This window comes from Bos indicus, chromosome 28 (genome assembly GCF_029378745.1).
Source record: "Bos indicus isolate NIAB-ARS_2022 breed Sahiwal x Tharparkar chromosome 28, NIAB-ARS_B.indTharparkar_mat_pri_1.0, whole genome shotgun sequence".
NCBI lineage: Eukaryota > Metazoa > Chordata > Mammalia > Artiodactyla > Bovidae > Bos > Bos indicus.
The window spans coordinates 12,462,118-12,484,678 of record NC_091787.1 but is presented as its reverse complement, the minus strand read 5'-3'; the positions used below and the strand labels follow the sequence as shown (position 1 = coordinate 12,484,678).

The 22,561-nt window shown below is 37.3% G+C and overlaps 1 protein-coding gene across 7 annotated transcripts in view; it reads right to left on the bottom strand.

Moving 5' to 3' along the window:
- The window catches only part of CHRM3 (cholinergic receptor muscarinic 3), a 567,870-nt gene that overhangs the window by 381,961 nt on the left and 163,348 nt on the right, over positions 1-22,561 (bottom strand). The window lies entirely within an intron of this gene.

The following is a 22,561-nucleotide window of genomic DNA, read 5'->3' as shown; positions in this document are numbered from 1 at the left end:
AACTGATTAACATAATAACAGACACGATGACATAATCTCCGGATTCACACTAATAACTATAGCTTGGCATGCTCTTGAGGATGTGCAGCTGAATCAAAATTAAAGATGCTTGAAATGAAAATAGTGTTTTGTCCATGTGGTGCTTTAACATACATCATTTTCTTATTTGGACATGCTATAAAACAAAGCCAAATCAGAGCCTGCTATCTTCTTAATTTCTTTAATCAGAATAACAAATTGCCTGAATGTGAGGAAAGTTATCGCCAGAGAACAAGAGTGTTATTTACACAGTTGTGGAAATTTTTGTTGTTGTGTGTGTATACTCAGTCATGTCTGACCCTTTGCAACACCATCGACTGTAGCCGGCCAGGCTCCACTGACCATGAGATTTCCCAGGCAAGAATACTGGAGTGGGTTGCCATTTCCTTCTCTAGGGGATCTTCCCAACCCAGGGATCAAACTCACATCTCGTGCATCTCCTGCATTGCAGACAGATTGTTTACTGCTGAGCCACCAGGTAAACCCATGGAAATGAAAGAATGCCTAATAGGAAGTATTCCAATCTACTTTCAGTAAACATCATGATGGATATTTAAGCAAGAAATTCTTTTTAGGAATTTAGACATTTAAGCAAACCATTAGGCAATGTTTCCTTACGAGAAACGTTGTAAAAAAATTTTTATAGTAAATTAAATCACTTTTTACTGAACATTTAAAATTTCATTTCTACAGCATTTAGTTGGCACAGAACAACAGACAGCTTTGTATTATGCTCTAAGTAATTGAGAACACAGTAAAAATTTGAGGTAAAAAGTAATTTGGGTAAAAAGATATTTTATTCTCACCCAAACACTTTCCATTTTACACTATTACAGTTATGTAGCTTTGACTAGCTTTAGTTAACTAAAAACTCTGGTTAACACCTATATTCCAATATATTCCTAAACTGAATCAGATGTTAAACTACTAGAGAAAAGAAATCTACACACTGCAGCATTCAGTAGGATGAATTATGCCCCCCAGAGATATCTTAATCCCTGGATGAGGATGAAATCCCTAATCTCTGGAATCGGTAAATGTTACCTTAACTGGAATAAAGGGTCTTTCCCAGTGTGATTATGTTAAGGATCTTGAGATGGGGAGATTGGATTGTCTAGGTGGACCCTAAATGTATTACTTGTCTAGAAGACAAAGAGAGATTTGACTCTCAGAGGAGGAGGTGATGTGAAGATGGAGACACAGACAGTAGTGCTGTGGCCACAAAGCAAGGAAGAAAGGCAGCTACCAGAAGCTGACAAAGCTGGGAACAGATTCTCTCTTCTAATTTTCAGGGGAGTAAGACCCTGTTAGCACCCTGATTTTGGACTTCTGTCCTCCACAGCTGTGAAAGAATACATTTCTATTGTGTAAGCCACAAAGACATTTGGTTTTGTTGTTTTAATAGTGGTAAGAGAAAATGAAAACACATTTGATTTTTGTTCCTCTTGACTCCAATAAAGTTTATCAAGGAGACTCTTATACCAAGAGACTTATATCATTTTAAAAGTCTCTCTCTCTCTCTCTCTCTCTCTCTCTCTATATATATATATGTAATATATTGTCTGTGTGTGCATCTTCTTAATGATCCTGGAACAAGAAAAAGGCAAAAAATCCCAATGAAAATATATTTCTGCTAAAAATATAGTTACTTTCATTGGTTAACAACTGCAATAGATATTTTAGGAAATATGATTCTGTGAACTATGAGAATAGAAAATGGTTTTAAGTATTTAGATACTATTTTTAATGGAATAAAAAATTAAATTTTCTGTTTCAGTATGGAATATGGAAAGAAAAGAAAATGTTTTTTGCTTGTGTGTGTGTGTGATGAAAACACTTAAGATCTACTCTCTCAGCATATTTTAAGTATGGAATACAATATTATCTAATGCTGTATATTAGACCCTCAAAACATATTCAGTCTTATAACTGAATATTTGTACCCTTTTACAAACATCTCTGCATTTTCTCTATCTTCTAGCCTCTGGAAGGGAAGTCTCCTTCTTTACAGGGACTTTATAAAGAGACATTTAAATCTCTTGGGATGATTTTTAAAAGCATAAAACCTAGTTACAGGTAATTAGTTCCATTAAAATATTTCCCCAGGTTTCCTCTAGATATGTTTTTATATCATGTGATCTACAATGTTTCCTTTGTCTGTTCTTACTCTTGAATCTTTTGGGATTTTAACTAATTTTACACCAGTCCTTGTATCTCCTTATTTACAGCAATTAAGCATAGTTTTTTAAAATGTTATACATATTTTACTTTATACTAGGTCACTGGATTACTTTTTCAAGGTTTAGTTACAATCTCCATTATTCTATAAAACTAATTCTAAGTGTTGAGTTCAACATAGTGTACTTTTTACAAATGACATAAGCAGAAATTTGCTTGCTCTTCATTCCACTTGAAGTTCTTCATTCTAGAGTCATTTCTAAGTAACCAAAGCTAGAAATAGAGGCATTATCTCATTAAAGAGTCCCTGACATGGCTAAGCATTGAGTTTCTAAAAATCGTTTTCTGTTATTAAATGTTTACAAAATCTGTGACAGGAATGTCAGCATGCTTTTTGAACCATTTCCTGCCCTTGTTCCAGTGCTTATGAAAAAGAGGAATGCTTTAGATAAACCAGCTGCTGGATTTCCTAGAACAGTAAATTACTCTAACACTCCTATTTGATGTGATCCTGCCACATTTTTTTTTCCAGCAGGATTTCCTCATGTTTCACAACTATTTGTTTCCACTTTAAATTAGCTCCCTACAAGCAGTCTCTTGTCAAATGCATGCCTAGCTATCCACACAGAGTAACCATGAATAAAGAGACCTTTCAATTCACTACAACCATCTCCCTTTAATTAAAAAATCACAAAACACAACTTTTTCACTGACATTTTGACTCCCTGCCTTAAAACAAGTCATTGCTATAGTCAATATAAAACTTCTATGAACTCATTTGGAATTCTTCATGATTATTGAGGTACTACATGGTTAATTGTTTTGGATTAAATAATGGCAACAATGAAAAGTCATTCAAATATCTGAGGAACTAGCATAAAAGACATTCAAATTTATTTCTAATTTCTTAGCTCTTCTACTTTACTTATTTTCTCCAATATTGGTTATTTTATTATTTTTTTACTGGAAAAATATATGTTGTTTTATTTTTCAGGTACCTATCTCCTACTTTTTATTGGAGTATAATTACTTTACAATGTTGTGTCTAGAATCTCCCTCTCATTCCACGCTCCATCCCTCCCACTGAGATCATCACACAACACCAAGCTAAGTTCCCTGTGCTACAGTTATTTTAATGACATCCAGATGATTCTTTGTTAAGTCAGCTATCTGAGACTCTAACAATTTGATGCATGCTCATCTTCCTTAGCTAAGCCATGTTTGTGATGATCAACTTATTTTTAGAAACAAATAAATATTCATAATTTTGATTATATAAACTGAGAGAAATAATGTGCATCTGGATAGATCTTTTCAGGGTCTCTTGTCTTACTGCTCCACATCCAACTTGGAATAAAACAAACAAACAAATGGAAAAAAAAAAACAAAACACCCTTCTTGAGAAGACAGGTAAGTCTCTGAGGTTGTAAGAATTTTTAGAAAATAATATAAATTCAACCAGTGCAAATTACAATGGTGTGATTATGTTAATGCCACAAATAAAAGGTCCATTGAGCAGTTTATTGTTTCTTTGTCTATATAAATAATGAGTTCCAGTCTCTTCCATTTCACTACCTGTTAAAATTCCCTTTACCTAATTATTTATTTGTCTGTGGAAATCTTCTAAAGGAATGATTCTTGTTCCTTTTTAAAATGCTCTGAACAGAACACTAATATCCAGCATCTACACTAAATTTAATCATTAAGTCTCAGGAAGTTTGAATGACAGACACAAACCTTTTCTTTTGATGATGCTGTACTAACAGTTTTTGGGTTTGGGCATCAGCCAGTCTTGGGTATAGACATCAGTTCTATAACTTACCAACTTCACACACTATAAACTCAGAGGCTGTCTCTTCATCTGACAGAAGGGAATAATATCTATTCTATAGAGCTGTTATGAAGATCAAATGACTAAAATGTAAATATATAAATGAAAAACTCCTGGGCACATATCCTGAAATGATGAAAACTACAATTCAAAAAAATACATGGACCTCAACGTTCATAGCAGCACTCTTCACAATAGCCAAGACTTGGAAACAACCTAAATGTATATAAACAAATGAATATGTAAAGATGTGGTACATATATAGCATGCAATACTACTCAGCCCAAAAGAAGAATGGAGTAATGTAATTCGTAGCAACATGATGGACCGAGAGATTATCCTACTAAGTGAAGTAGGTCAGAAAGAGAAAGATAAACACCATATGCTATAAATTCTATGTGGAATCTAAAAATTGACACAAATGAACTTATTTATGAAATAGAAACAGACAGACAAAATAAATTTATGGATACCAAAAGATACATACAGGGGGAGGATAAATCGAGAGTTTGGGATTAGCAGATAAAAACTACTATATGTAAAATAGATAAACAAATTTCCACTGTATAACATAGGGAACTATATTCAACATCCTGTAATTAGCTATAATGGAAAAGAATCTGAAGAGGAATATATATATGAATCACTTAAATATTTTGCTCTATACCAGAAAATAACACAAAACTGTTAATCAAGTATACTTCAAATTTTTTGACTGAGAAATTCTATTTACACAATTTGTAGTAGTAGTTAAGTCTTCATCAATTGTTTCATTCATTTAGTATTTAGTGTCTACCACACAGTAAGTTCTGTTCTTGGTTCCAGGGCTAGAGTTGTGTGTGACCAATACCAGGTTTTTTCTCTGCTTACATGGAGCTTACATTCTGATGAATAGATGGATAACAAGAAAAGCCATGAGTGTTTAAGAAATGATACACATATGACAGAAACACAACGTAGAGGTGTGTTTTAGAGTAGCTGGAGTGCTCCTTTTGCACTCTGATAGGCAGGAAGCCACTAGGAGAGGTGACATTTGCAGTGAAACCTAAACAAAAGGGAAGAGGCGTCTGGAGTGTGAGGGGAGAGAGTTTCAACCCACAGCAGCAGAATAGATGCAAGCTTAGCAGATAAGGCAGCATATCCTCCTCTTGGCAGAGAAGGATAGTGGGATGAGGTGAAAAACAGGGGTAGGTCATGGTCATAGGGAACCCTGAGAGCCATAACAATATTTAGATTTTATTCAGGTATTCTGGAAAGCCCCTGCAGGATTGTGAGCAAGTGACTGACAAGACTGACACAAGAGTGGTCAGGGAAAAGCAGGAGAGAAGGGGCCACTTAGAGCACCCTGCGTAAGACTGCTGACTAGATCGGTACTGGAAAAGTTGGAAGAAAGAGGACAGAATTACAATGTGTTTTGAAGACTGAGTCAATAAAACTTATAGATGAACTGAATGTGGGAATTGAGAAAAGAAAAAATAAATAACACCTAGCCTTTGGTTTGGATCTCCTGGAAACAGTCTGGAAAACAGAGATGAGACAGATGAGGGAGAAGAAAGTTTGTGGTGGGACACAAAAAATCTCCAGTTTTATTTTGGACAAGTTTTTTAATTTTTTTTTTTTTTTAGCAAAGGTGCTTTATTAGCAGAAATGCAGGCTTATATATCTTTAATCTTTTTTCTTTTTCTTTTTTTTTATTTTTTACAGGTTTTTATTTATTTTTTAATTTAATTTAACTTAATTTTTTTTAAATTTTATTTTATTTTTAAACTTTACTTAATTGTATTAGTTTTGCCAAATATCAAAATGAATCTGCCACAGGCATACATGTGTTCCCCATCCTGAACCCTCCTCCCTCCTCCCTCCCCACACCATCCCTCTGGGTCGTCCCAGTGCACCAGCCCCAAGCATCCAGTATCGTGCATCGAAGCTGGACTGGCAACTCGTTTCATACATGATATTATACATGTTTCAATGCCACTCTCCCAAATCTTCCCACCCTCTCCCTCTCCCACAGAGTCCATAAGACTGTTCTATACATCAGTGTCTCTTTACCTAAAGACCTATATATAGAAAACTATAAAACACTGGTGAAAGAAATCAAAGAAGACACTTATAATTTTTAATTTTATATTGGAGTATAATTGATTACCAGGCTTCTCTGGTGGCTTAGTGGTAAGGAATTGACCTACCAATGCAGGAGACATGGGTTCCATCCCTGGATTGGGAAGGTCCCCTGGAGAAGAAAATGGCAACCCACTCAGTACTCTTGCCTGGGAAATCCCATGGACACAAGAGCCTGGTGGGCTACAGTCCATGGAGTCACAAAAGAGCTGGACATGACTTAGCAACTAAACAATAATTGACTAACAATGTTGTGCTATTTTCAGGTGTACAGCATGGATGGAAGAGCTGGACTATAAGGAAAGCTGAGTGCTGAAGAATTGATGCTTTTGAACTGTGGTGTTGGAGAAGACTCTTGAGAGTCCCTTGGACTGCAAGGAGATCCAATCAGTCCATCCTAAAGGAAATAAGTCCTGAATATTCATTGGAAGGACTGATCTTAAAGCTGAAACTCCAATACTTTGGCCACCTGATATGAAGAACTGACTCACTGGAAAAGACCCTGATGCTGGGAAAGATTGAGGGCAGAAGGAGAAGGGGACAACAGAGGATGAAATGGTTGGATGGCATCACTGATGTGATGGATGTGAGTTTGAGTAGGCTCTGGGAGTTGGTGATGGACAGGGAAGCCTGGAGTGCTGCAGTCCATGGAGTTGCAAAGAGTCAGACATGATTGAGCAACTGAACTGAACTGATAGATAGATATATGCACATACATACACATATGTGGGCTTCCCTAGTGACTCACTGGTAAAAAATCTGCTTGCAATGCAGGAGACACAGGAAACCTGGGTTTGATCACTGAGTCAGGAAGATCCCCTGGAGGAGGGCAAGGCAACCCACTTCAGTATTCTTGCCTGGAGAATTCTATGGATAGAGGAGCCTGGCGGGCTACAGTCCATAAGGTCGCAAAATGTCAGATATGATTGAGGCAACTGAGCATGTATGCACGCATAGGTAGACGTATAAGGAAAGGAAAGGAAAGTCACTCAGTCTTGCCTGACTCTTTGTGACCCCATGGACTGTAGCCTGCCAGGCTCCTCTATCCATGGAATTCTCCAGGCAAGAATACTGGAGTGGGTAGCTATTCCCTTTTCCAGGGGATCTTCCCAACCGAGGTATCAAACCAGGGTCTTCCACACTGCAGGCAGATACTTTATTGTCTGAGCCAACAGGGAAGCCCCGGGTATATGTATATATACACCGTTGTTCAGATTCTTTTCCCATATAGGTGATTATAAAGTATTGAGCAAACTTCCCTGTGCTACACAGTAGGTCCTTGTCGATTATCTATTATGTGTCTAGTAGCATGTATCATGGAAAAAGCAAGAGAGTTCCAGAAAAACATCTATTTCTGCTTTGTTGACTATGCCAAAGCCTTTGACTGTGTGGATCACAATAAACTGTGGAAAATTCTGAAAGAGATGGGAATACCAGACCACCTCACCTGCCTCTTGAGAAACCTGTATGCAGGTCAGGAAGCAATAGTTAGAATTGGACATGGAACAACAGACTGGTTGCAAATAGGAAAAGGAGTACGTCAAGGCTGTACATTGTCACCCTGCTTATTTAACTTCTATGCAGAGTACATCATGAGAAATGCTGGGCTGGAAGAAGCACAAGCTGGAATCAAGACTGCCGGGAGAAATATCAATGACCTCAGATATGCAGAAGACACTATCCTTATGGCAGAAAGTGAAGAGGAACTAAAAAGCCTCTTAATGAAAGTGAAAGAGGAGAGTGAAAAAGTTGGCTTAAAGCTCAACATTCAGAAAATTAAGATCATGGCATCTGGTCCCATCACTTCATGGGAAATAGATGGGGAAACAGTGAAAAACAGTGTCAGACTTTATTTTTGGGGGCTCCAAAATCACTGCAGATAATGACTGCAGCAACGATATTAAAAGACGCTTACTCCTTGGAAGGAAAGTTATGACCATCCTAGAGAGCATATTCAAAAGCAGAGACATTACTTTGCCAACAAAGGTCCATCTAGTCAAGGCTATGGTTTTTCCTGTGGTCATGTATGGATGTGAGAGTTGGACTGTGAAGAAAGTTGAGCACTGAAGAATTGATGCTTTTGAACTGTGGGGTTGGAGAAGACTCTTGAGAGTCTCTTGGAATGCAAGGAGATCCAACCAGTCCATTCTAAAGGAGATCGGTCCTGGGTGTTCTTTAGAAGGAATGATGCTAAAGCTGAAACTCCAATACTTTGGCCACCTGATATGAAGAGTTGACTCATTGGAAAAGACTCTGATGCTGGGAGGGATTGAGGGCAGGAGGAGAAGGGGACGACAGAGGATGAAATGGCTAGATGGCATCACTGACTCAATGGACATGAGTTTGGGTGAACTCCGGGAGTTGGTGATGGACAGGGAGGCCTGGCATGCTGTGATTCATGGGGTTACAAAGAGTCAGACACGACTGAGAGACTGAACTGAACTGAACTGAGCATGTATATGTTAATCCCAGCCTCCTAATGTATCCCTCCCTTCACATTTTTCCTTTAGTAAAAGGGAATGTTTTTTCCAAGCTTGTTTTGGACAAGTTAATTTAGATCTACTATTAGGCTTTCAAGTAAAGCATACCATCTTAGTTGCATGTAGTCTGATTGTCAAAGAAGGGATCAGAGCTGGAATTGTTACGTGAACTGTTGAGTCCTGCCCCAAGGCCACAGGTGCAAGGCCTTGTACCAAGGCCATACATGAGGAGCCCAGAACCAAGGTCACCTCCTAAGCTGACTAAGCCCTTTCATAACTATTGCCAAAAGCCCCCTTGACCATCACCAGCAGGCTTCCTGATCCCAAATCAGGCAAAAATGTGCATCCTGGTAGTCACTCTATAGCGTCCTATTGCTATTGCTATTGCTAAGTCACTTCAGTTGTGTCCAACTCTGTGCGACCCCATAGACGGCAGCCCACCAGGCTTCCCTGTCCCTGGGATTCTCTAGGCAAGAACACTGGAATGGGTTGCCATTTCCTTTTCCAATGCATGAAAGTGAAAAGTGAAAGTGAAGTCGCTCAGTCGTGTCCGACCCTCAGCGACCCCATGGACTGCAGCCTTCCAGGCTCCTCTGTCCATGGGATTTTCCAGGCAAGAGGACTGGAGTAGGGTGCCATTGCCTTACCAACCACCTAATGTCAACCTTCCAGCAGGAATTTTCTTTGTCTTGAGGCCATAAAAATTGGCTCTTAACCCATGAATATTGTCAACTTTACCTGGCCTGTCAGGAGCTCAGCCCACTGTGCTCACAGCACTGTCATTACTTCTGCTCTTTGTTCTTAAAAAGCTCACTTCCTTCCAAAATGCTATGTCTGGAAATTCTTTTCCAGTCCACACTCAGACTGCCTCAGCATGAACATATAGTCAAAGATTTGTTTGGAAGGATGTTAAAGAAAGTTATAATACAGAATGATCACCATAATATCCCATAAATTACAATAAAATGTTATGTTTCCTGTAAGTTTCTTTTAGAGAAATACTTTAAGACATGGAAAATGGGAATGCATTACTATACTTTGAGAGGAAAAAGGTATGAATAAGATGATTCTATATTTGTATAAATATATATAAATTTTAGAAGACAAGAATATAAAACTATTTGAAGAGTTACTTTGAAGTTTTACAGTGTTAAGATTAGAAGTGTTTATATTACTTTCTGTATCTTTGGTTTTGTATTTTCAAGTTTATAAAAAATGGAAAATTAATGGTAATAAACACAAATTACTTAAAAATATCAGTCAGTTCAGTCACTCAGTCATGTCCGACTCTTTGTGACCCCTTGGACTGCAACACATTAACTTCCCTGACCATCACCAAATCCCAGAGTTTACTGAAACTCATGCGCATCACGTCGGTGATGCCATCCAACCATTTCATCCTCTGTCGTCCCCTTCTCCTCCTGCCTTCAGTCTTTCCCAGCATCAGGGTCTTTTCCAATGAGTTAGTTCTTTGCATCTGGTGGACAAAGTATTGGAGTTTCAGCTTCATCATCAGTCCTTCCAATGAGGAATCAGGACTGATCTCCTTTAGGATGGACTGGTTGGATCTCCTTGCAGTCCAAGGGACTCTCAAGAGTCTTCTCCAGCAGCACAGTTCAAAAGCATCAATTCTTCGGCACTCAGCTTTCTTTATAGCACAACTCTAACATCCATACATGACTACTGGAAAAACCATAACTCTGACTGGATGGAACTTTGTTGGCAAAGTAATGTCTCTGCTTTTTAATATGCTGTCTAGGTTGGTCACAGCTTTTCTTCCAAGGAGTGAGTATCTTTTAATTTCATTGCTGCTGCAGTCACCATCTGCAGTGATTTGGAGCCCAAGAAAATAAAAGTCTCTCACTGTTTCCATTGTTTCCCCATTTATTTGCTTTGAAGTAGATGGGACAGGATGCCACGGTCTTAGTTTTCTGAATGTTGAGCTTTAAGCCAACTTTTCACTCTCCTCTTTCACGTTCATCAAGAGATTCTTTAGTTCTTCTTTACTTTCTGCCATAACGGCAGTGTAATCTGCATATCTGAGGTTATTGATATTTCTCCCGGCAATCTGGATTCTAGCTTGTGCTTCATCCAGCCCAGCATTTCACATGACGTACTCTGCATATAAGTTAAATAAACAGGGTGATAATATACAGCCTTGATGTACTCCTTTCCTGCTTTGGAACCAGTCTGTTGTTCCATGTCCAGTTCTAACTGTTGCTTCTTGACCTGCATACAGATTTCTCAGGAGGCATGAGAGGTGGTCTGGTATTCCCAACTCTTAAAGAACTTTCCACAGTTTATTGTGATCCACACAGTCAAAGGCTTTGGCATAGTCAATAAAGGAAAAGTAGAAGTCTTTCTGGAACTCTCTTGCTTTTTCAATGATCCAGTGGATGTTGGCAATTTGATCATGGTTCCTCTGCCTTTTCTAAGTCCAGCTTGAACATCTGGAAGTTCTTGGTTCATGTACTATTGAAGCCTGGCTTGGAGAATTTCGAGCATTACTTTGCTAGTGTGTGAGATGAGTTCAAGTGTGAGGTAGTTTGAACATTCTTTGGCATTCCCTTTCCTTGGGATTGGAATGAAAACTGACCTTTTCCAGTCCTGTTGGCCACTGCTGAGTTTTCCAGATTTGCTGGCATAGTGAGTGCAGAACTTTCACAGTATCATCTTTTAGGATTTGAAATAGCTCAACTGGAATTCCATCACCTCCACTAGCTTTGTTCACAGTGATGCTTCCTAAGGCCCACTTGACTTCTCATTCCAGGATGTCTGGCTCTGGGTGAGTGATCACACCATCTTGATTATCTGGGTCATGAAGATCTTTTTTGTACAGTTCTTCTGTGTATTCTTGCCACCTCTTCATAATATCTTCTGCTTCTGTTAGGTCCATACCATTTCTGTCCTTTATTGAGCTCATCATCTTTGCATGAAATGTTCCCTTGCTATCTCTAATTTTCTTAAAGAAATCTCTAATCTTTCCTATTCTATTGTTTTCCTCTATTTCTTTGCACTGATCAGTTATAACAAAACCATTAAATGCACTAAGAAAGATTTAGCAAAAACAGTTTTAGCAACAGTTCATTCTGTAACATTACAGTAAATTCATTAGCTAAGAAATATTGATATATTCTATTTGCTTATAAAAATATTACTTCATAATTTTTACAGAGCAAAAATCGTCTCAGTATTTCTTCTTGTTCTTTGCATAGATACATTTTTGGTTCCAGAGAACTTTGCATACCATGTGTCATACTTAACCATTTTTAACTTCTACTGTGAATAAGTGGCACGTGGTTAGTCCATCCATCACTCTTAAATTTATTTAGAAAAATGCAATGAGATAACCACTCCTACTAATTCCAAAACAGATAGACTAGGTCCAAGAAATGCTTTGTTTTCCCTTAATGGTTGATGTGGATGCCACCCTGGGAATGATCAATTGTGTGTGAACTGGGTTGCACAAGGACAAAAGGGGGAAAGGATGGATAGGGTATACCATAGACGTTGGGTATTATTATATAGATCTGCAATTGAGGGTTTAATGCAACATCTTCCTTTATCAAATATACATCCCCATGATCGTCTACTGAGATGCAACAATGTAATTAACTCAGGTATAATAAATATTATCTTTCTGTACTAAACAGTAACATCTTATTTATCAAATAATCAATCACTGTGCTGTGCCTTGAAATTCTCCTTAATTTTCCCTGAAACCTTATGAAGGAAATCTAATATGTGTAAAAGTCAACCCCTCAGAATTTGGTGTTAAAATTTGATGCAATAGCTAATATGTCAGCGACTTGCATTTAATTAAAAATGTTTGCCTGCAACAAAGAAATTAGGGAAATATATTATATAATGGTATTCAAGGTCAAGATTAAGGCCAAAGCTAAGCTAAAACCCAAGATTTTATTTTAAATATGTGTTTAAATAAGTATTCAAGTTCATAATAGAACATTCCTTTAGGAGATATACTGCAAGGATACTCTTTTCAGCCCAATGAACTGGTGAATCCATGTAAAAAGACTGTAATCCAAGTTCAGAGCAATAACTGGTTATCAATGACTTTCTACAGACAATAATGAAGACAAATTGCTACATTTACAAATTAATAAGCAGAAGCATCATTAAATTCCACTAACATTTATTTACTTCTATGTGCCCTGCTTTGTGCTAATTTTGTAGGAAGAACTGTAACAAAACTGAAATAAGCAAACAACCTACTACTCTTTATATAGAATGGTTTTTCTTTGCCTTAAACTTACCACCTCTACCTTGCAATTTATGTCCCTCTTCCTTGAGGAAGGTGTAGATATATCCAGCTTAGTAAGGAAGCCTAAAACATTACCATAATCTGTTTAATGTATTTTTAATGGGTTTAATATTCAGGGCATTTCAGTTGATTTATTTTTCTGCATTATTTGGTATGATTATACAGTTTTGACATTTTAATTACTGTATTATTCAAATGTTACATTTTTCAGGTAGTTAGTACCTAGGGCTGGGACCCAATGATAATTACTTTGTCAACAATTTTTACTTTAGCAGATTTATTTTTGCTCCCAACAGTGAGCAATGGAAAAAGGCAAAATTAGCACTGAGGCATTACCAGTTTTGCTCCACCTCAACACTCAACTCACTGTCAAAAATTATTAGAGGGACTTCTCTGGTGGTCCAGAAGCTAAGACTCCATGCTCTCAATGCAGGAGGCCAGGGTTTGATCCCTGATCAGGAAACCAGATGTCACATGTCAGAATTAAGAGTTCACATCCCACACACTGCAGCTAAAAGATCCCGCATGCTGCAACAAAGATTAAAGATACCTCGTGCTGCAACTAAGACCCCATACAGCCAAATAAATTAAAAAAAAACAAAAACAAAAAAAAGGTGTTAGATATTATCATTTGACTATATTATTTTTAACTATATTTTTTCATAAAAGCTAAATTCAAAAATGAATTAAGAACAATTGCAAAATCTCCTGTGGCATATTTGTGTGTCAAGTACTGATTTTTACATCATTTGGGAAAAAATCATGAAAACCATGTATTCAGAGTTAAACAGTAGGTAAGTTTTCAAACATGAACCTGTGCTTCATGGGAAGAAAGAAGTATTTTTTAAATGATTGCTTTGTTATAATGTTTTTATCTTATCCCAGAAGAATAGCCTACTTTATCTATCATGGCAGTCAAAGTAAACAGAGTTTAACATCCACTTACTCACTGAGCTTAATAAAGAAGTCATTATATTATATCCAAAAATCACTAAAAACGATTGGCTCACTGTCGAGTTGGAAAACCGGCTTATCACAGTGCATGCAAGACTGACACTTTGTTTTTCCAGGTTTTGAACTGTTCCTTTTGTCACAAGCTCTAAGTACACATCTGATATTAAATTATACTTCTTATTAAGTAAAGCATTTGAATCAATAACTGGTTCCATAACCAATTTTCACGTGATTAGGTAACATGCCCATGCTATTTCACAGTTCAACACAGAGAGAACTTTAACTTGGATTTTAGAAATTGCTCCTATTCCTTCAATTTAATCTTCTCCCCCCATCCCCGCCCCACGTTAGGTCTCACAGGGTTCAAGTTTTCTGTCCCTCATCAGCCGATTGCAGTCTCAGTGCAATCTGATGGTGTACAAAATACTCTAGGGAGGTTCTCCTTCAGATTCTGACACATCTACAAATATTCTTAATGAATAAAGAAAATAAGATAGCAAACACATAAACCATTTTAAAACAATGACTAATATAGTTTATAAAAATTTCCCATTCCGGAAAAGATTAAAATACAAACTTTTGGTGAGTAAGAATTTCAAACTCTAATCTAAAACTATGCTTTAGAAAAACTTTAAAGCAAGAATTCTTTTTGCTATAAAAAGGTCATTCATTTAAAATCAAATTTATTACTATTTGTGTATATATATATGTATTTAATGATACATATCACCATACATTTATATGTACACACACACACACACACACATATGCATAAATACACACATATTCTACTTCCTTTCTTTCCACAACTCCTGCCCCTCACTCCCCAATTGCAACCTAGAAATATAAACTCCACGAATACAGGAACTTGTTTACTGTACATAACTCAGGGCCTACTGTACTGAAAGAGGCCCATTAATATTTATAGCATGAGTACATGAGACACCTGAGTTCTTCAATTTCAAGTATTGAACTAACATAATTTAAAACATGATTTTCTTTCCAGGTAATTTAATCCCCTTAAATTTCAAATGACTTCAAAATATTGTAATTATCTTCTTTATTAAACAACAGGTATAAAAAACACGGCTTCTTCAAAACTATCTCTGCTTCCTAGGCTTATTTGTTTTCAGACTTTTTTTTCCTTCAGATCAGTTGAGTGGCACATATAAGAGACAGTAAAACACTGGTGATCTCTGTCCACCATATGCTATGCTATATGCTAAGTCACTTCAGTCGTGTCCGACTCTGTGCGACCCCATAGACGGTAGCCCACCAGGCTCCGCCGTCCCTGGGATTCTCCAGGCAAGAACACTGGAGTGGGTTGCCATTTCCTTCTCCAATGCATGGAAGTGAAAAGTGAAAGTGAAGTCGCTCAGTCGTGTCTGACCCTCAGCAACTCCATGGACTGCAGCCTTCCAGGCTCTACTGCCCATGGGACTTTCCAGGCAAGAGTACTAGAGTGGGGTGCCATTGCCTTCTCCAGTCCACCATATAGATAAGCCAAATGTAAGACAAATCAGAACAATTCTTTGCAGATAAGTGAGCTAAAAAGAGAGTGTTCATGTGAAAGAATTTGATGGGATGCCTGGTGGACATACGGCTTCCCTGATGGCTCAGTGGTAAAGAATCCACCTGTAATACAGGAGACACAAGATACATGGGTTCAATCCCTGGGTCAGGAAGATCCCCTGGAGAAGGAAATGGCAACCCACTTCAGTATTCTTGCCTGAAAAATCCTGTGGACAGAGGGGCCTGGTTGGCTACAGTCCAAAGGTTTGCAGAGTCGGACATGATTGAGCACACACGCCAGTGGATATAATATACTTACTAAGGCCAAGAATGTTAGTTTTTACCTTGTGGAATCAATTAATTATGCTACCACACACACTCACATTAATGTGAAAAAAATAAGATGTAATAAAACATGTTAAAGATATCTGACTTTAATGGTAAACCATTCAATCTTAAAAATGGTTAATGCATTCTCCTGAAAGACACCTTCCTGTATGTGCTTGAGGTCATGTCTCTATTAGATCCAGATTCTCATTTTTATCCATATCAATTGCTGGAGAAGGATAGAAGGGGAAATCTTTAATTATGTTATAATTACTTTTCAGGATATTAAAAAAGGCATGGTTTAAAATCTGAAGCATATTTTGAATATATAATTAATATATAATTTACTTTTTGAAAGCAAAATTAGTTTTCTAACTCCACATACAAAATATCATGTGCCTCCATATTTACATGCCATTCTACAGTGGTGAGGCTGTCACAAATTTAGGTTACATAAATACGCATATAAATTGGTAGTGTACCCTGCTCCTTATGCATTTCCTCCTTTGTAAAAAGAAGACAGAGCCATGCTTGCAGAGATATTGTGAATATTAAAGGATGTTGTACAGTGAAACCCCACTGCACAGTTACTACTTTAGTAGATGGGAGCCATTATCAGCATTATCATTAAATTTCAACATGCAACTCTAAGTCCTTCAGCTAAAAAGAATGTCAGAAAATGGTCACCAAGTTGCTACAGTTTGAAGACACTAACAAAGCTATCAGGAAACAACCTGGAATTCACTCAAGTGTTACCTTTGGACGTTAAAAAACAACAAAACCTGAGCCTTTCAAATATATTGTTCTTGCTGCATTACTCTACTTGCTTGAGTGTATCCAAGCTTTAGTTCAGGGATAATGCCTACATGACTCCATTATATTTCTGCTGACACAACTGGATGAATATTCTTAATATAGGATTCATTCAAACATTATCCCTTTTTGCTTAAAGCATGTCAATCTAAAATAGCTCACACATTGAGACCTGGAGTACCCTGTCAACCCATTTTCCTCTCCTAAAGATGTCTTTATTAGCCTAATGCTTCCCACTTATCTCTCTATAGCCATCTGTGAAAGCTGAACAGCTTGAGATACCCTGTGCTACTTATAAGTCGTAGCCTGTACCAACTCCTGTGTGTATGACTGAAGTACAGTAAGTAACAAAGATGAAAGTCGAGTGTTTCCATAAGGATTTAGTGGACTTAACAGTCTTTCCTGTTAAAACAGTACTATCTGGGTGATATACAGTTACTGAAATAAATTTCAGATAAAATTTCAGTTAGCCATGTTACAAAGGCTTTTGCTCATTGACATCGAGGGCTTTTGGGGATTTGATTATTTTTCCCTCTATTTTTTTAAAAACAGTTTGAACCTATAGGGACCTTTCATTACACTTAATAGATACATTCCTCCCTTCTCAAATGAAATTAATGGTAGATACTTTTCATGAATATATGAAACATGTACACACAAATGTGATATGCATTATAAATATAATTAATATAATAAAATCTTCGAGAGTTGGTGCTGGACAGGGAGGCCTGGTGTGCTACAGTCCATGGGATCACAAAGAGTCAGACACGACTGAGCGACTGAACTGAACTGAATAAAGCCTTGAGAACTACTTTATTTTTTCTTACTAATTTACATGGAGGAAATCATGCTAGCCTCAGTCAAGATGAGATTAAGTAATTTTTATCAGTTTTGAAATGTTGATCTAAAAATAATATGCTTAATGATAAACTACTAAGGATGTTACTAGAGTCAGTTATGTAACTTATACAAACGATAGAACCATCATGGTACATTGCAAGTAGCCACTTTTCATTTTTCTGGTTATTTTTAACCATGTAAATTAATAATAATCTTACTGAGGAAGATAAGGACTACCCTCAATAAGGCAAGAATGCAATAGGAAAGATGGATGCTTCTGTGGATTGAATGCTCGTTTGTCCCCCAAATTCATATGTTAAATCCTAATGCACAGTGTGAGAGTATTTGGAGGTTGGGCCTCTGGGAGGTGGTTATTAGGTTATGAGTGTGGAGCTCTCATTAATGGGATTAATACACTTAGGATACAAAAAAGAAGCTAAAGAAATTGGTTTGACACTTCCACCACATGAGGACACAGCAAAAAGATGGCTTTTTCTAGGAAACAAGCGTGTACCATACATGAAATCTGCCAGTGCAGATATTGGATTCTAGACTCCAGAACTGTGAGGAATAAACTTCCATTGTTTATATGAGCTACTGAGTCAATGGTGTTGTTTTAGCAGCTTGCATGGACTGAGAGAAATGTCAACCAATAATAGGAAAAAAAGTGAGTGTAGTCTACCAAACAGGCGTGTACATAATACACGGGTGAAAGAAAAGAGAGTAGTCAATTTTAAAAGGAGGATTAAGGAAGTTTTCATAGAAGGGAGAGCATGTCAAATGAGTTTGGAAGGACAACTTGGAGTTTGATGGGCAGTATCCACAAACAGGAGGAGGCTTGTGGTGTCACACTGGTAAGGCTGGGTGCTTCTAGGTTGGGCTTGGCCAGCAAAAAGGTGGAGGAGATCACAGTAGACCAATGAAAGGGGGCCAGGTAAAGCTCCTTGAGGCATTCACAACTCATCTTATTCCACTTCTGGTTACTCTGCAGTAGTTATTCAACTTTAATCAACTCTTCTGCTTGTCCCTGAATACCTTCTGCTCATTCACAACTGTGAATCAGAGGTTTACACTATTCCCCTTATCACAATGATGTTATGCTTACGATTATGACCTGACTGAGTAGACCTATTCTTAAAGTTCCATTGATAAACACTTCAATCTCCTGTCTCCAGTTTAGAGGAGACTTCAGTTCTGAATGGACTTCCCTGATGGCTCAGATGGTAAAGCGACTGCCTAAAGTGTGGGAGACCTGGGTTTGATCCCTCGGTCAGGAAGATCCTCTAGAGAGGGAAATGGCAACCCACTCCAGTACTCCTGCCTTCTGAATACCCCATGTCTCCTCCAAATTCTGGCACTTCTCTCTAGTTTTTAGATACCTTTTATCAAGTACCAGACTGACATCTAAGTCAGACTCCTTTAGAAGGAGACTTCTAAATTCATGAAAATGTTTAATATAAACATCACAAATCTATAAAGATTATGAAAATAAGCAAGGACATATGAGCATCTGTCTGTCCAGTACGGCTGATATTCCAACACCACGATGCTGCTTTTTCATTTTGTTACATGTGAAATCCTAATATGCGAGTTCAAAATATGAATGGTGGCCACGCTGAAGGACTGAAAGCATGGGATAAGGCAGAGCCCAGGAGAAGCAGGACAGAAAAGCACCAGATTCGTCAGTGCATCTGGCCACCTAGGGTCCCATGCAGGGACAGCAAAGCAGCAGCCAAGCCTCACCCTACATCCATGGTTTGTGGGCTCCGACCTAGGAATTTACCTCCAAAACCTTTACCCTCAAAAGCTTTCTCCACAAACATGATTTTCCTCGTCAGGTGCAAACTTGATAAAAGCTAAAGTTATTGAAAAAATAAACAAGAATAAAGGAGAGTGTGTGCAGAAGCATTCAATAATGTTATAATCCAAGTTATGGACAAGTCGGGTTCCATTTACATGTGAAATACTCTCTGGAGGCTGATGTGGATGGATACAGAGATGGACTGAGCGAACATCGCCATTGTTTCAGATGGTTTATAACTAAAACGTGAGGGAAAGAGACTCGGCTTTCTGTTCCGAGTGATACACAGCAGCCAGCCACAATCCACTCCTGGATTACGGCCCCAATTTATCAGTACTTCCCACCTTGGAAACAACTCATGACTCATTTGAAAATTGCCACCTATTCCAACCACTGAATTTTGTCCAACACAAGTCTAAAAGAAAATATTTTAAATTTCTTCATAATAAGAACAAGTATGCAGTCTGTTTTAGAGCATAGGATTATGAAAACGAAAGTTTAAACTCTCCTTCTCTACCACTTTGTGACACATATTCTATTTTTCCATCTCCTTTCTTTCTTCCCTTTCTGTCCGGAAAGTCATTTTAAATGCAGTAACAGCCCAATCTGCCTAACAAATAAGGAGCTGATATTCCCTGTTAGGCCTAAAAAACAGTCAATGGATTTCTGTTACTTTAATTTTTTTTAAATTATGAAAGTATGATAATACATTTATAGAAGACTTGGAAAATACAGAACAAAGCTACGTATAGTCCCACTCTATATTACAATTATTTTTAATTAGAAAAATTAAGATTTTTAGTTGGAATTTCAATATCAAGCTCTCAAAAATTAATAGAATGAATGGACAGAAAAGTAGAAGGATATAGTAGACCTGAAAAGCACTATGAACCACTTCAACATAATTAAGATTTATACAATTTTCATACAACAGCAGGATATAAATTCTATTTAGGTTCCCAGAGTCTATAAACCAGGAGACAAGGAACCTATCCAGGGATATAAAACAAAGGGCAAAAATTTCATGGTCTAAGGATATTGAAATAATACAAAGCCTGCTCTCTCATCACTGTGGAAGTTATGGTAGAAATCAATATCAAAAGATATTTGAAAATAACCCACATATTTTCAAATGCAGTGGGTAATTTTCATTTTTTAAATCAGGATGTCATATTTGTTGCTTATACTTGTAATTTGATTTAAATTATCTGTTTGTCTTATTTGAAATTCTGGATTGGACAGAACAAATCCTGTAATTGGACACATTTCTTAAAGTCCCCTAAATATAACATATGGCAAGACACTTTCAGAAACAGAGAATCTCTGATGTACATTATTTTACAATTGCATTAGATAGTACTCTGTGAATATACCTTCAAAATTCCCAACAAAGGTGCCAGATATTGTGTTAAACCATCTTAACAAAAGCATTATGGAGTATATTTTAATTATTTTCATTTTATTTCTCAGAAACTAAGAATTCAAATAGTTCAGTTACTACTCTAGATTTCACCATTAATTCATAAATGGTTTTGAACCTAGGGCTTTCTGATTCCAAAACCTATAGTTAGCACCATAATTCCATGCTTATCCAGTGAATAATAATCACTAATGCTGACTGATTACCTAACAAGTGTCACACAGTGCTGCTGCTAAGTGCTCAACCAAATTAACTCATGTAATTCACACAACAATCCTATGAAATAAATACTCATTATTAGACCCATTTTACGATGAGGAAACTAAGGCAAAGAGCAATTAAATGACCTGTCCGACACTGCAGAGCTGGAAAACGACGAAACTGGGTTGCAACCCCAGGCAATCTGACTCTAGCCCTGCCTCACCCCACCATACTTAAGCACCATGCTACAATATAAGCAAGTGACTGTATGTTATCTGTTAATTAAGATTTTTGTTTCACTTATATGTAAAAATTTTATCTGCATAATAAAAGGCAATGGCACCCCACTCCAGTACTCTTGCCTGGAAAATCCCATGGACGGAGGAGCCTGGTGGGCTGCAGTCCATGGGGTTGCTAAAAGTCGGACATGACTGAACGACTTCACTTTGACTTTTCACTTTCATGCACTGGAGAAGGAAATGGCAACCCACTCCAGTGTTCTTGCCTGGAGAATCCCAGGGACGGGGGAGCCTGGTGGGCTGCCGTCTATGGGGTCGCACAGAGTCAGACACGACTGAAGCGACTTAGCAGCAGCAATAAACCATTGCCTCTTCAATGGTAATCATATCCAATTTCTGGAAAAGAACTTGCAAACCACTTTTATTGTACTGGCCTGATTATATAATAATTCATTCAATTTTACTGGAAAAGTCTTTCTCTATATTACTAAATACATTTGTCAAAATTTTCATTTTCCGTTTTTTATTTTAAACAGACTAGTGCTGCATTCTGTTGGCTAAAGGGGATGATCAGATGAGGTGTTATAGATATTTCAAGAAACAAAAATTTTAATATATTAAAACTGAATGAGTAATATCTGACTGCATTTCTACATTGTCCTCTTGGTATCCTGAAATGAAATTACACATAAAAAGTGAAACGAGTTGCCAGTCCAGGTTTGATGCACGATACTGGATGCTTGGGGCTGTTGCACTGGGATGACCCAGAGGGATGGTATGGGGAGGGAGGAGGGAGGAGGATTCAGGATGGGGAACACATGTATACCTGTGACGGATTCATTTTGATATTTGGCAAAACTAATACAATTTGTAAAGTTTAAAAAAAAAAAGTATCTTGTATCTTGTCTCCTCTAAGTATAAAACACCTAAAAATAAACTTTAATGGAGTAAATATTCTGGAGGTCAGAACTAGAAGCCTAATTATATGGTTGATGGGGATTTGTGTATGCAAGTATATGTGAGGAACATGTGCTCCTCATTTAATCATACCTTTCTCAAATACAAAAAAAAATAATTGGGGTCATTCATTTAAGTATAATCTTATCATTTATCTCTTAGGTGAATAACGTATAAAATATTTGACACTATTAACCAATTTTAAAAGAAAATTGTGATTTTTTCCCCCACCTTCCTACTTGTGGTATTAGTGAGCCACAGATATCATCTATTTTTTATGGGGTTTTACTGTTAATAATTTCACATCAGGATCTCATTTATCCTTTAAAGCAATCTTATGAGTTAGGCAAAGCAGAATGTCTGCCTCTCATTTCGTAGATGAAGAAACTGGGTCCTAAAGATTTAAGGGACTAGTTAGATGATAAATATTGGGGCTGGAACTAAAATTAAGGGAATTGAGTAGAATTTCCTTTCAATGACACCATAGATATCCCATGTCAATTACCATATGACACCTGTGTAAGTGGAAGTATATCAGATACCCTGTTAGGAAAAACTGCAATAAA